Here is a 16,415-nt window from a genome sequence, read left to right on the forward strand (position 1 = left end):
CCCCGTCTTAATCACGGGACGTTCAACACTCCGGTCATCGCTCCGAGACAGCCAGAGACAGGGAGATAGGGGGCGGCGCAGAGAGGGTCGCAACCTCCCCGTCATCATCGCGGGAAACCACGTTGACAGACCACAAACCATGTTGACAGACCACGGACAGAAGACGGTAAGAAGCTGATCCATGGCCTCGGTGGTGCACGTAGCGCAGTCACTGCAATCTTGGCCAAGACCCAAGACATCCATCACCTTGGTCAGCACTACGAGACAAGCACTCAGAGAGATGGGGGGGGGGGGGTTAGAGAGTTCCCATGTTTGTAGTGGGCGGAGATGGAGCAACAGATACATGCAGAGACAGGCCAAAAGGTTCTCCCATGTCTGCAGAAAAGCAGACATGGGAGAAAATAGACATCCTAACTAAACTAGACAGATTAATCTAAAGGTCAGTCCCCGACCAGGTGAGATCAGGGTAGGTTGAAGGAGAGAGAGAAAAGATGGGTCTTAAGCAGGGATTTAAAAGCTTCGACAGAGCAGGCGCCCCTGACGACGGCAGGTAATTTGTTCCACAGGTAGGGAGCGCGGTAGACAAAGGCTCTGTGGCCGGCGGATTTCTTTTTAACTTTAGGAATCGATAGAAGCCCCGCAAATGGTTTGCTGTTGCGTGGTGAAGGGTGGGGCTGTACAGGTACAGCAGGAAGAGGATGTTAAAGTGTCAGCTTTTCAACTTCCTGCTGGGTCAGACAAAAATGGCCATTTATCTAAGCAGGAGGAAAAAGATTGAGGATTCGGTGGTGGTAGATACCACTATCTTGTTTAGATGTATGGTACAGGCAAGATTTACATTTTTACTGTGACTAAGCATGGGGGCGCGGGACTTGTTGAGGCAAAGTCTCTTTTTTTTTTTTTTACATATTGTGAAAGTACAGATTCATACCTTAAAAATAAGCCATCACTTGAACATTTTGGTGGGATATTTTTCAAGCTACATCCTATGAATCATGGTGATATCAAGTTCAAGTTCAAGTTCTTTAATAGTTGTCATACAGAAGTACAGAATACTTTCATACAAAATGCTTCTTACTGTTACGCTCCAGAGACTGTGCTAGACAAGATAGTATCAAATAACATAATAACATAATATAGCATGAATTTAGAAGAAGAAAATGAGGTCACAGTGTTCGGTATAGACATATGTACAATGTTCTGAGTTACTGGGGATAGAAGCTTCTTCTGAGTCTTTCTGTGCTTGCCTTGAGACTCCGGTATCGCTTGCCTGACCGCAGCAGTTCAAAGAGGCAGTTGTTCGGGTGACTGGAGTCTTTAATGATTCTCTTAGCCTTGCCCTTGCAACGCTTGTAGTAAATGTTCTGGAGGGTGGGGAGCCCCCCTCCAATTGTGCGTTCGGCTGAACGTGTCACTCTTTGTAGTCTGCTTCGGTCTTGTGCAGTGCTATTCCCAAACCAGGAGGTGATGTTGCCGGTCAAGATGCTCTCTATTGTACATGAGTAGAAGTTCTTAAGGATCTTCTGGCTGACTTGGAACTTCCTTAGGCGCCTGAGGAAGTAGAGGCGTTGTCGTGCCTTCTTCACAACACTGTCAATGTGTGTGGTCCATGTCAAGTCCTCGGATATGTAGGCTCCGAGGTACTTAAAGCTGTTGACTCTCTCAACCGGTGCCCCGTCGATGCTGAGGGGGCTGTAGTCCTTGACCCCCGACCTCCTGAAGTCCACAATCATCTCCTTTGTTTTGCTGACGTTCAGGGAGAGGCTGTTTTCCTGGCACCATCCCGCCAGGACCTTGACCTCTTCCAGGTAGGCCCTCTCGTCGTTGGCAGAGATCAGGCCCACCACCACTGTGTCGTCAGCAAATTTGATGATTGTATTGCTACTCCGCTGAGCCACACAGTCGTGTGTGTACAGGGAGTAGAGGAGGGGACTCAGAACACAGCCCTGGGGGGCCCCTATGTTGAGGGTGATGGATGAGGAGGTGCAGTTGCCTGCTCTCACCACCTGGGGTCTGCCAGTCAGGAAGTCCAAGACCCACTGGCAGAGGTCATAGCCCAAGCCCAGGTCCCTGAGCTTGGCTATGAGTATGGAGGGGACTATGGTATTGAATGCCGAGCTGTAGTCGATGAATAGCATTCTCACATAGTTCCCCTGCCTCTTGTCCAGGTGTGATGCTGCTGTGTGCAGCACATGGGATATGGCGTCCTCCGTGGACCTGTTGGGGCGGTATGCAAATTGCAGGGGGTCCATGTTGATGGGGAGGGAGGAGCAGATGTAGCCCTTTACTAGCTTCTCAAAGCACTTCATGGCTATGGAGGTGAGAGCTACAGGGCGGTAGTCGTTGAGGCAAGCAGGCTTGGATTTTTTGGGTACAGGGATAATAGTGGACTTCTTCAGGCAGGTGGGGATGACAGCCTGTTCTAAGGACAGGTTAAATATGTCAGTGAATACTGGGGCCAGTTGGTCGGCACAGACTTTTAGGACGCGGCCGGGGATGCCGTCCGGACCTGCTGCCTTCCTGATATTCACTTTTTTAAAGGTCCGCCTCACCTCATGCTCTGTTACCCTGAACACTGCGCCTCCATCAGCAGCCGACCCCCCCCCCCCATTGCCGAGGCTTGTGAGCTGGTGTTGTTATTACCAGCATCAAACCTCGCATAGAAGGTATTGAGGTCATTTGCTAAGGAGATGTCACTGTTCAGTTTGAGGGAGGCGCCTTTGTAGTCTGTCATCGTTTTGAGCCCCTGCCACATAGCTCTAGAGTCAGCTTGTTCAAACTGGAGTTCAATTTTATCCCTGTAGCGCCGTTTGGCCTCTGACACTGTCCTCCTTACGTTGTATCGCGCCACCTTGTGGTCATTCATGTTGCCTGCCACTAGGCCGTCGTTGTATGCTTTGGTGCGCTCTCTCAGAGCTTCACGGACGGATTTGTCTACCCAGGGTTTTTGATTTGGGTAAACTTTCATTTTGGTAGTGGGGATTGTTTCTTTCACCCTAGTACAAACATAGTCCAGCACTGTCTCCGTGTAGACATTAATGTTATCTGTGTCGCGGAACACATTCCAGTCTGTGTAGTGAAACACTGACCGGATCGTCTCCTCTGACGTCAAATCCCATTTCTGCACCTCTCGCGAGACTACGGGAGTACTTTTAATTCTCTGTTTGTACTTTGGTGAAAGAAAGATGGACGCGTGATCTGATTTACCAAAGCCACTATCAGAATGAGCCTTGTAGCCACCTTTAAATTGCGTGTAACAGTGATCTAGGATGTTACCGCCTCTGGTGTTGCAAGTCACATGCTGATAGAAGTCATGTCAAGTATTTGCCTTGTAAAGTCTAAAAGCTAAATGACTAAATGTAAATGTGTTATAAGGAAAGGTTAACCTTCTGTAGTGTGGTAGTGAAAGGTTAACCTTCTGTAGTGTGGTAGTGAAAGGTTAACCTTCTGTAGTGTTGTAGTGAAAGAGTTAACCTTCTGTAGTGTGGTAGTGAAAGGTTAACCTTCTGTAGTGTGGTAGTGAAAGGTTAACCTTCTGTAGTGTTGTAGTGAAAGAGTTAACCTTCTGTAGTGTGGTAGTGAAAGGTTAACCTTCTGTAGTGTGGTAGTGAAAGGGTTAACCTTCTGTAGTGTGGTAGTGAAAGGGTTAACCGTCTGTAGTGTGGTACTGAAAGGGTTAACCGTCTGTAGTGTGGTAGTGAAAGGTTTGTTGGAAGCCTCACATAAGCCATGTAATGTTGGGGGTCAAGGTATTGGCTGAAGGAAAGGCTACATCAAAATAAAATACTAAATAAATACAATGGGGGACCCTGATAATAAACAAGAGACAAATCAAGTTTCAAGATTTTATTATCATTTAAAATAACACGAGAAAAATAGGCATGATAAAAATAGACATGCTAAAGTCAATGTTCAATGTTCAATGTTCTGATGGCCTCTCCAGATGATCACCGTGGTCTTTTTGAACTGCCGCTGGATACTTTGGCTGGTGGTGCTGGGCATGTGATGTCTTGGGCTTCTTCATCACAGAACTCTCTGATCTTGTGGAACAGATAGTGTTGTCTTGCAGAGTCCAGTCCCGGTGGTGGCAGCACAGGAAGTCCATCTATAGGCGGCAGGACACGGACGTCACGGAGCAGCTGGAATCTGGTTTCAGCGCCATCAATAGACATCTTTGCCACAACCACACCAGGTTCCTTGGAATCAAAGCTGCAATAATAAAGTGAAACGTTAGTACAGGGCACATAACAATATCAATGCATTTGTATCATTTGCCAATGACATTCTTTCCACTAAAGTGTGAATAATTAATTACAGTAAATACACAACACACAGTGACCACACCCACCTAAAGTGCTGGTACTGCTTGATCTGTGGCAGTGGCTTGAAGTAAGGCCCCAGATGTTCCTGCCAGTTGTAGGACTGCACGATTAGAGTGCCATCTTCCTTTCCCACTAGCTGTGGTACAGTATGTTGACTCCAGCCACTGAGCTGTCAACTGTTGACCAGCAATTTAGCAGAGTTTGAGATGATGTGGTGTTACAGGTGGGTGTGGTGTACTGTGGAGGGGTTGGAGTTGGTTTTTGGCTCTGTTCTGATGTGAAGTTTGTCTTGATTTGATTTGCTGTTCTGTGTTTGCGTTATACATTCTGATGTATTGTTGATTGCTGAGTGAGCAAATAAAGTTGTGTTTAAAAATCTAAATATCTTCTGTGCGTCATAAAGGAAGTGTCTAACCACTCTCTCTCTCTCTATCTCTCCTTTACGTCATAAAGGAAGTGTCTAACCTCTCCCTCTCTCTCTCTCTCTCTCTCTCTCTCTCTCTCTCTCTCTCTCTCTCTCTCTCTCTCTCTCTCTCTCTCTCTCTCTCTCTCTCTCTCTCTAAACTCTTCAGCCAAAATGTTGATGATTCGATGATATTCCAGATGCAAACAGAAAGGGATACCATTACATAAAAGAGATGGCACAGGTAAAACATTCAAAACAGCAACTAATGTATTTTCAAGAGAGGTACAAACATTGGACCTTATTCTCGAACGTATAAAGGAATCTGAATCTGCATCTGTTCTCTATGATATTATTTATTGTTGGTTTTATTTATTTCTTACATTGCTTAGTGCGCACATCTAAGAGCCAGTGGAGAAACGGCTTGGTGAGGATGCATAAGACAGATGCACCCAGCGCACACACCCATAATAAACCAGGTATTAACTATATATATATATATATATATATATATATATATATATATATATATATATATATATATATATATATATATATATATATATATATATATATATATATATATATATATGTATGTATAAACTCATAACATATAAGACAGGTATTAATTACATAATGTATTTCTCTATAGACCCATAACATACAGTATAATTATGCTAGTTATTATTATATAATTTTTCTTAGACCCATAACATATAAGCCAGGTATTAACAATATCTGTATTTCTCTATAGAGCCATAACATATAAGCCAAGTGTATGTGCTCAATGTAAACAACACGGTTAAAAGGGTTAGTTAAGAGCATATATTCTGGTCATCATTCAAGCAAACATGCACACTTTTAATTACTGCATTGTTGATAGAAAATAGCTTTGAATTTGACACAACAAACTAGTATAAATAAAAGAGTCTGGATCCAAGCTCAATACTTGAATTACTCAGTTTTGTTACGAGGTAAGAGATTGGAGTTCCAGTGGTGATGGCAAATAAGGAGACGGAGAGGTGGCATTGCTCTTCACAAGGTGTATCCTCTTGTGTCAACTGAGAGAACAGCAAAACAATAGAAACTAAATAATAGAATACAGACAGGGTACAAGTTACAGCAGCACTTGTCCTGGTACCGTTGCGTACTGGTTCTGAGAAGAGTGAAGAGCCGACGAGGAACAGAAGAGAACAGGAGTTATTTAAGGTATGCATTCCCAACATTCCACATGTACCACAGAGTGAAAGCAGCCAAGCATAGGTGACAGTCAATAAGGCAATTACAGAGAGAAAGTGACAGATGTCAGAATGGTAGCATGATTCTCAGGTCTAACAAGACCAGAGAACCCAGAACGTTACAAGTTTGGGTTGTGGTATAAAATTAACTTGGAATGATGTAATTTGTAACTTTGTGTGACCAGAATGCCAAAAGGTGTGGTAGAGCCTGGGGGCAGTTTTAGCCATGAGAATGCTCTCAGGACTGTGACGGCGCCTGTTAATCTGTAGATTGTTTTCGCCTAAAGGTACATGCCTAAGTAAATGGAAGATTGCTCCACTTCTGCAAGGTCAATTTGCATGTTCTTGGTATCTAGGAACATCTAGGGACCTGGGGGTATGTATTTCCAGTGTCAGAAATATTGTGTCTGTTACTAGGCTGAGTAAATTGTAATGAAGAAAAGGAGAATATAAATGATGATTTATGATTTTTGCATCTTTGATCAAAAATTTATACGGGTAGGAGAAAATGCTCACTGAGCTCATTCACCACCGTATTGAGATCATGTGTACAACAAATCTAAGCAAATGAATAAAGGGAAGATGATTAAACAGAAGGATTTGTAGATACAGTAATTAATGATAATCGATTTTAATTATAAATTCATATTTGACCTTGACCTTGACCTTATTATGGCCAAATCATACATCTATGGATAGGGAAAATGCTCCTCTTTGGCAGGGTTGAATCTGGATTTAGTCATTTCCTTGCAGTGTTTACAATAATTAGCATTTTCCGATAAATTCGTATTTCCGATAAATCGTATAAAACATCGGTAAAATGAAAATATACACTTTGACTACTGTTTTTGATAGGGTTATGGTCTTTACTCTTTGCTACAAAAAAAATATTTAAAAACATTAACCTCTTAACATTCAAGGGCCCACATGTGAATGATTCTTTGCCGACCTCTAGTGGCTCGGGTGTACATTTCTTTTAATACAATATATAGATAGAATTAAAGCCCTATTTGTTGCCTGTCGATTGCCCTTTCAGGTGACAATATCCGTTCAGCGGTTCTCGAGTTACGTGCCGATATGTGAGGCGTGCCCCAAAGTACGCAAAAGTACACATTACCACCCCCGACTCCTGGGGCTCTAGTTCCGTCAATCATTTGGCGATCTCGAAAATGTTTGCACAGGGTTGTAGCCAATGAGTGTGGCTTTCCAATGATTCCCCATGATATGATAATTGGGGATCTAATACGGTCTCTATTGATCGATTTATGATAAAGAAAAGCAGGGGATCCTAAGGGGACCTTAAGGCTTAACAAGAGACAAAAGAGATGTTAATTCAATCCAATGCCCAACAATGAAAATGGCCAGTTGAAGTGTGATTATCTAAAGTCACATGTTAGCAACAAGTTACAGCGTGTATGAACAGCTGCCATGGAGAGCAGAACCACAAACTGCTCTGAAATTACATACTGTAGACAGGAGTAGAGACTGTTAATAATCATGACATGCTCCAACTGGAGTAAAAAACAATGTTTGGCTTTGATTGGATTAAGACCTCTATAAAGAAACCAAAAAACATATATAGATCATTAATGTGACTTATTAAATTAGAAGGTATATTTGAATGTCATTTAGATTGGGAGGAGCATATAACAATATATGATTCTCTCTTTAATTATATATTACATATCTATACATAAGGGTATAGAGTCTGTATTCACTATTTCTCTTTTAAGTGTCTTAAGTTTATTTATCACTGTGAATGCCAATCAGGCTGTTATATAGCATACTGGTCATCGCGTCTCGCTCCTGCCATTATGAGATAACTCTTATCTCCTAGCACCTACTGTGCTCATGAACAAACTATTTGCACCCATGCACCTGACCAGGCCACGCACCAGCGTCCTCCTATAAGAAGCCGGACATGGTCACACTCTACCTTCCTCTTTTTTGTTTCCAACATGGACGCTGCAGTGCACTCCATGAACTAGTTGTTATGAAATGCTGAGAGAAATTACACAATGTTGTGTTTTCGCCGGAGATTCACCAGCCCCTGGAATCTTCTCGGCACATCCTAACAGCGCATCAGGCCTGTCCTGGGGTTTCCTTGTCTCGTGACAGCGGATCGAGGGACGTCGCGCAGCGGCTAGCTGTCGGGCTAGGTCGCTCACAGGTAGGGCCTGCACTGCCAGGCATTAATGCTAGCATTTGTTGTGTATTGGCGCGAGGGGCAGGATATTTGGGAAATCATGGTCGTCATGACTCTGTTTTGGGTGTTTTCCCAGCTATCCTAGTGCGCACGGCTAATGCTAATGCTACAATGCTGGGTCTCCGTTCTTCTTCTCCGCCGAGGGCTGTCTTTACTAAAAGGTCTTCCCTCCTCTTAACCATTCATGCTGACGGTCAATCGGTGTCTAATGTTGGGAGTTTTGACGGGGGCTTGTTTACCATTTCATGGGTGGATGGGCTGAGACCTAGGGCTGGTGTGCTTTTTGTGAATCTATGAATTGTGTGCGGGACTGGTGTTTTTCTCTGGTCTGCACCCCCTTAACATTTGTGTGTATGGGCTAGCCCATTCTGCAGTGTGTTAGTGGAGTTTTTGTTCATTTATTCATTTACCCCTTCATGGTTGCACACCACAGTGGAGGTTGCTGCATTCCTACTAGTGAGGCAGTGCTTCACTAGTAGTAATCTTTTGTTGCAGCCACCACTGGTGCTCCGTGCTTGTGAAGCAGGTGGCATCAGTCCTTTGCCTCTGACATGGTGGAACGGTGTCCCGCCCGGCCGACGCCATGAGGCGAGTCGGCCCGGCAGGTGGCTGGTGGGCTGTTAAGCCTATACCGCCACGGTATAGAATTAGCAGCGACTAGCAACATTGTTCGAATTGCTGTTTTTTCTGTCAAAAATGGTGTCGGGTGGTGGGGCCAGCCGACGTCGAAACATTGCGCGAGGTTTTGAGGTTATTAGCTTTTGACCTAGCCGCAAGCTATAACCGCAGGGAGGGCTAGTTTACGCTTGTTTACAGACATCTTGGTTGGATCAGTCTCCCCTTGAGGAGGAGAGACGTTTTTTCCCTCCTCAGGGCTCCCCTCTCCACAGAGGGACTTTGGTCTTTCCGCAGGAGCATGGGCGGTATTTGACCTAGGCCCCACACCGCCTCACACCGCGCAGCCAGAGGTGAGGGTGCGGCCTCGCCAGCGGCTGTGGCGAGGCCCTCAACCAGCGGCCATGTTTCCCCCGCATGAGGTACCCTGGACACAAAGAAAACAGGTGATCGCAAGGCTGACAGCCCTGGCGGCCGAGGGATCGGCTACATTAGATGAGCACGCCCTAAAAAAACGTCGCCGTCTAGCTGTGTCTAGCTCGCTCTCCGGTCACCCCCCCCCCCCCCCAACACCAGCGGGATAAAAGCTCTGATTTGTTTCCTTTGGCTGCGGGCCGCGTGCCTTCAATGAAGCGCAAGCGGCCCCAGTTTCGCTTCTCATGGGGACAGGGGCTGACACCCAGTGCTGTCAAGCGGCTCCCACGCCACACGTTCTGCATCTGTGTTTGGTGAGCCTGGTGTTGTGTCTGTCAAAAACAAAGGTTGTCAGCGGGGGAGCTCGAGGCCCTTGGGGTTGCAGCGCAAGTTCCCCCAGCCCCGCCCTCGCCAGGCCGGGTATCACGTTAGTGCCTCCCACGGCCGGAAGACCGGCGGTGGTCTGGCAGGCGCACGTGATTTGGGTGGTAGTAATATCACTGCAGGGCTACGGTGTGTAGGAACCCACCCTATCGGGCAATGTGGGGACCTCACGTCTTGCATGTCCAGCTGTAGAACAGTTCCTCAGCAATCCATGCCGGGGAGGTGTTCAGTGGGGGAGCTTTTGTCACCCAGTGTGATGTCAGCTTCCCCTGTATCAAACCGGCCCTGTCGGGGTCCCCCCTTGGGTGCGATTGCCTCGTTGGTAGTGTCGGGGTGCCGTATCCCAGCTCCACGAGAACCCCTGCTCGCACGGTTGGTGAGTCCAGGGTTGGCAACGCACAGCGGGTGGGACCGGGTCGCCTATCTACGGTTTCAGGCGGACCAGCGCCAAGTGGCGGCGGGTGCGCTTGGGATTATCATCACATATGGCTACAGCAGTGCCATATGTCGAGGTGGATGGAGAGAATGCTGAGGCGGGGACTTGTGTTACACAACCCCACCCGTTTTCAGGTTCGGTACAGACCCTATTGTCGGGGTCAACAGCAGTGACAGCTCTGGCCGACGAGATACAATCTCTGTGGGCGAAGCAAGCCATCGTCGTGGTCCCAAAGGAGGACGTGATGCGTGGCGTTTCCTCTCAGTATTCTCTGGTGCCCGAGAAATCGGGGGGGGGGGGGGGGGGGGGGTGTCAGACCCATACTGGACCTGTCCCATTGAAGTTTCAGAATGTTGACCGTCTCCCACCTGTTAGATGCTGTCAGGTGGGGGCCTGGTTCTCCTCCATAGACCTGTAGGATGCGTATTCGCATCCCGATCTTCCATCCTAGGGCTTACCTATGCTTCCTTTGCAGGGCTTAGTGTACGAGTACCAGAGGCTGCTGTTCGGCTACTCTCTGGCTCCCCGCATCTTCACCAAGTGTGTGGAGACCGCGCTGGGGCCTCTGCGTCGTCGGGGGTTACGAATTGTATTCTGCCCTGGACGACGTTCTGGTCCTTGGCCGGTCAGGGTAGATTGCCAGGTCTCATACCAGGCAGGTGGTGTCTCACCAGCCTGGGTTTTGCTGTAGACTGGAAGTAGAGTTCTCCTCTTCCCAGTCAACGGGTGGAGTACTTGGGCTTTTTCTAAGCTCAAGGTCTATATGGGCATCCCTCTCGGAGCGGCGACGAGTGGTTGGGTTCTCTGCGCGCTTGGGAGGTTCCGTCCTAGGACGGTTACGGCGCTGTCTGTGATGCGCCTGCTGCTGGGGTCCCTCTTGGCCTCCTCTTCATGAGGAGGATGCAGAGGTGGTTTTTTCCAGTATGGAAATGGACCCGGTGTGAGACATATGGAAGCGGCTGAAGGTTCCCATGTCAGTACTGGGGGACCTCGTCTTCTGGGGAGGGTCTGGTGCCCTCACCTGCGGGGTCCCCTTGGGCAGCAGGCTGTCACACGTCACGGTCTTCACCGACGCCTCCCTCATGGGATGGGGGGCGGAGGTGTCGGACCAGCGCAGTAGGGGGCAGCTGCCATGCTGCCCGGTCTGCGCTACATTCAATGTGTTGGGATTGAAGGCAGTCCTTCTGGTCCTCAAACGGCTCGACCACCTTGTGGTGGGCAAGTGTGTTTTGGTCAGGACGGACAACACGATGTCAGCGTCGTATATTGTCAGACAGGGAGGAGTGCGCTCCCCCCGTCTGCACCGGGCGGCGGTCGGGCTCTGGCTATGGGCGTTCTCCATCTGCTCTGCCTGAGGGCTCTCCACATCCCCGGCCACGTGAATGTGCGTGCAGGTGTGATGTCGAGGGGCGGTTCTCACCCTGACGAGTGGGGACTACGTCCAGACATAGTCCGGCAGGTCTGGGACCGATTCCGTGGCCGTCCAGGATTCTGTACGCTTTCCCCCCCTTACACCTGATAGCTCAGCTGTTGGGGCGGGTACGTCGGGAGTGCAGGACTTGGTCCTGGTCGTGCCGGGCCGGGGCTCAGCTGTGTGGTCCCCGGCCCTGATTCAGCTCTTGGTGGCCTCGCCGTGGCCTATTCCGTGGTCACCGTGGGCCTTCTCTCAGGCACGCGGAACTCTGTTCTGCCTTCCTGTTCTGGGGCAGCCTCTAGGCTTGGCTGCTGACAGTGTGAATCTGGTGGGGATGCGTCTTGACTATTCTGTGGTTAACGCTATCCGGTATGCGCACGCTCCATCCTCTACCGCGGCTTACGCTGGGGAGTGGCGTATGGTCGAGTGTGGGGGCGGAACGTTCAGCCACCCTCTCGTGGGACGTTCCTGCTCGGCGCTCTGCGTCTCAAGCCTGTGGAACGTTCTCTGTCTCCGAGTGGGACCTCCAACTGGTCCTAGGCCAGTTGTCGGAGGCCCCGTTTGAGCCTCTTGAGTAGGCGCCATTGGATCTGCTGTCTTGAAGACCGCGTTCTTTTTGGCCATCACCTCCGCTAAACGCGTGGGTGAGCTGTGTGCTCTCTCGGTGCGGCCTGAGTGCCTGTCTATTCGGGCCAAAGAATATCCGGAGCTCTTTTCGCTCCAGGGATATTGTGATTCAGGCGTTTCATCCGCCTCCTCACGCTAGTGGGTTAGAGGCGAGCCTTCATCCGGCGTGTCCTGTCCGTGCTTGGTCGGACGCAGGATCTCAGGGCTGCCGATCAACTGTTGTTTGTTACGGTGGCCCTCGCACAGGTAAGGCACTGTCCAAGCAGCGCCTGTCACATTGGTTGTGCGAGGGCATTGCCCTTTGCTACACGTTGGCTGGACAGGTCAGTTACGTGAGTAACTATACGTTTGAATGTATATTGAACAACTGTTAGTTGACGAATGTAAGGTCAATGCACTGGACCAGGTGAATGTAAAAGAGTATTGATAACCATGTAATGCACAATATTATCATTCTTCCCTTGTGTTGAACCAACTCTCTCTGGGCCTCAGCCAAATAAAGTACTAAGGGAAACCATGTTTTGGGAATCCAAGTTTATTGCCCCTCGCTATTGGAGTCTGGGGTAACCTCATTTTATCATCTCCTCTCCTTCAGTAAACTGTGTTAGATAATGAAGGTTATCCTATAACCCTAGTTATATGAATACTGGCTGAGCGTCTCGCTCTGCCATTATGAGATATCATCTCTCCAGCACCTACTGTGCCCGTGGAAACATTTTACATGCACCTCACTTGCACGTGACCACGCCTACTCCTGTGCGTGCCTCTACAAGACACCGGAAGTGGTCACGTCCACGCCCTTCCAAGTTTGAATTCCATACGTGGAAAACATCCAAGGAACCTCAGGGCGCTGAAGAGCGAGACGCTCAGCCAGTATTCATATAACTAGGGTTATAGGATAACCTTTGTTATATAGCATACTGGCCAATCGCGTCTCGCTCTGCCATTATGAGATCAAAAGGGGCAGAGCGGACGCGTGGCCACGTCAAATGCACCCCCTGAGGGCCCGTAAGCCACTGCCAGGGAGGAGGGGAGTCCCGTCCACATGCCCGTCCTAACGAAGGGGGGGGGGGGGAGGCAGTCAACTACAACCAATGTGCGAAAAAGGGAAACAGCCAATTGAGCAATGTTATTAGTTGCTGCTAATTCTGTACTGCGGCGGTATAAGCTTCATCAGCCCACTCAGCCACCCGCCGGGCCGACTCGCCTCTTGGCGTCGGCCGGGCGGTATACCGCTTTACCATGTCAGGGCAAAGGACCGATGCCACCTGCTTCTCCAAGCACGGAACACCAGTGGCGGCTGCTGACCAAAGTCTAATACTAGTGAAGCACTGCTTCACTAGTAGTCATGCAATAACCTCCACTGCGGCACACCTGTGCACCCGTGTAAGGGATAAATGAATGAATGAACGAAAACTCCATTAACAGATTGCAGAATGGCCACACTTACCACGGCCCATACACACAATTGTTAAAGGGAATGCAGACCAGAGAAAAATGTTTGTCTTGTCTACATCAGGGTCCCCCATTTTTTATTCATAGATTCATAAATGCACACCTGTCCTGAGCCCTGTCGTCAGGCCATCCACCCGTATAAGGGGTAAATAAGCCCCAGCCAAACCCCCAACATTAGACACGATTGACCGTCAGTAATGAAATGGTTAAGCGGAGGGAAAACTGGAGACAGCCCCAAAACATTAGCATTAGCAGTAGCTGCGTGCGCCAGGATAATTGGAAAACATTCAACAATACCCAGCCCCCCCGCGCCAATACATCGCCCGGTCGTCTCACGAGACAACGAGTAGTATTGAACATGCTAGTACCAACGCCTGTCGGCGTCGGTCCTACCTGAGCGCGGCATGGCTCGACTGCCAAACGCTGCGCGTAATCCATCTGTCTACTGCCAAGAGACGAGGAAAGTTCAGAATAGGACCGACGTTTCATCCGGACGTGCCGAGAAGGGTCCGGGGGCTGGCGTACTTCTGGCGAAAGTCCAACATTGCGTAATTTCTCCCTTTGCTTCATAACAACGTTCCACCTGGTTGAAGTGCATATAGCAGCTCCATGGATGGAAAGAAAACAGGAAGGGTGTGGACGTGACCACGTCCGGTGTCTTGTAGAGGCACGCACGGGAGTAGGCATGGTCATGTGCTAGTGAGGTGCATGCAGGGGTGTAAAGTACTTGAGTAATTGTACTTCGTTACAATACTTAAGTACTGTTTTGGGGGATTTGTACTTTACTCGAGTATTATTAGGTTTGTATACTTTGTACTTTTACTCCATTACATTTCAGAGGAAAAAAACATACTTTTTACTCCTTACATTTAAAATGCAGACCTACAAAGTACAAAGTACAAATCTCACAGGTCCAACCATTTTAATTAGTATATTTTAATTGTGTATCTGGCCGAACTAACGTTAACGTTATTAATCCTGCGACCACAGGTAAACAGCCAATCAAATCCCCATCAATGGAAAATGAACCCGCCCATACCCATGCTGATTGGTCCTTGTGCAACACTAGAAAGCGGGGATCTTTGATTAAACACCTGCTATCAGAAGAATAGACAGTCAGATCCGCATTATGCTGTGGTTAATATTGTGATATTATTCAGGGTACTCCAGTATTCTGTCTTTAATATTGTGATATTATTCAGGGTACTCGAGTATTCTGCCTTTAATATTGTGATATTATTCAGGATAATCCAGTATGCTGTGGTTAATATTGTGATATTATTCAGGGATACACCATTCTGTTTTTAATATTGTGATATTATTCATGCTGTGGTGTGAATGCTGACCATGTTAGTTTACCTTCAATGGAGAAGTGCATTAAATTATTTGAATGCAAAAAAAAGTGTCCTCTGTTCTTTCATTTCAGCATGGTCTATCACAGAACACATTCCATTGTGGGCAGAGTGTATGCTTGGTTTCATTCCAGCCTTGCCTAAACACCAGCTGATGATTTCACTAATTGGCTCACCTCTTCAACTAACTCACCTGGTGCAATGTATAGTTAAAATGAAAACTTGGCCGATGATGGAATGAGTTTGAGATCCATGGTCTATCCCTTTCCAAAAAAAAATTTACTTTTACTTTTTAGTACTTAAGTACATTTAAAAGTAGGACTTTTTTACTTTTACTCAAGTGTGTTTTTAGACAGATACTTTGACTTTTACTTGAGTCATATTTTGAGACAGTACCCATACTTTCACTTTTTTTTTTTTTTTTTTTTTTTTTTTTATTATTGCAAAACAAAACTTATTAAAAGTCAGTACTCAACACACAATGTATAATGAAACTTTCAGTAAAGGTGGTTAAAATATATGCAAGTACAGAAACAGGATAAAACAAAAATAGTCAATAATACTTTCACTTAAGTATAATTTCTGGGTACTTTTTACACCCCTGGGTGCATGTAAACATTTTCCACAGGCACAGTAGGTGCTGGAGAGATGTTATCTCATAATGGCAGAGCGAGACGCGATTGGCCAGTATGCTATATAACTACCTATATGCTTATTACAATATACGTCAGGGTCTCAAGATGAAAACATTTACAAGCTTTGTTCTGTTTTACCAGTGATCAACAATGGCAGCGCATTCAAAACTACTGTCCAAAATCCTGGAGGAGTTAGGAGAGAAGGAGCTGAAGAAGTTCCGGTGGTATTTGAACCAACAGGTCCCTCCCATCCCGAAGGGCCAGCTGGAGCATACTGACGTACAGGACGTGGTGGATCTGATGGTGCAGCACTATTCTGATGTAGCTGTGAAGATTACAGAGGAGATACTGAAGAATCTCAACAGGAATGATCTGGTGGCAGCTCTACAAGCAGGTATTCATGTCAGCCTCTACCTCTTTTATCTTTGAATAAATATGTGTATGCCTTTAGCTTTCAGTGATTTTCTCTCTTGCCTCTGAGATAGATGTTTAAAGGGACAGTTCACATTTTTAGGAAAAGAAGAAAATAATATAAAATGTATATAGATGGCAATGTTGTTGGTATTCTGCTTTTCTTAGATGGTCTCTAGCCTAAATAACTGCAGAGATAGATCCTTGTTGATTGTGCATAATTTCCTTCATATCACATCAGTCATTCATTCACTATTTGATATGTAATATGAAGGGAATATGAATAATATTAAAATACTTATTTTGTTAACCCATATCATTCCTTTCATTAATACTGAGAAGAAGATAATGAATGAATGAGTGATGTGGTGCACAATGTTACCTTGTTTTATAAGATATTGTGTCAACTATCTTCTTCAATTTGAATCAGTCTCTGCCCTGCAGCTGTAGCAGGTTTCTAGATGTGTTCCAACTGTCTTCTATGTTTTGTGTGATGTGCTCTA

At 46.9% G+C, this 16,415-nt stretch overlaps 1 long non-coding RNA gene across 1 annotated transcript in view; it reads left to right on the forward strand.

The window, feature by feature from the left end:
* Nucleotides 1-15,848, forward strand: part of LOC311231463 — a 34,341-nt gene extending 18,493 nt beyond the window's left edge. Inside the window, exons 3-4 of the long non-coding RNA XR_014619873.1 lie at nt 4,895-4,969; nt 15,643-15,848. This is a non-coding gene — a long non-coding RNA (uncharacterized lncRNA). The remainder of the gene's footprint in view (nt 1-4,894; nt 4,970-15,642) is intronic.
* The last annotated feature ends 567 nt before the right edge of the window (nt 15,849-16,415 follow it).

The sequence above is a fragment of the Notolepis coatsorum genome, assembly GCF_963971535.1.
Source record: "Notolepis coatsorum genome assembly, chromosome: 1".
In the NCBI taxonomy this organism is placed as follows: Eukaryota; Metazoa; Chordata; class Actinopteri; order Aulopiformes; family Paralepididae; genus Notolepis; species Notolepis coatsorum.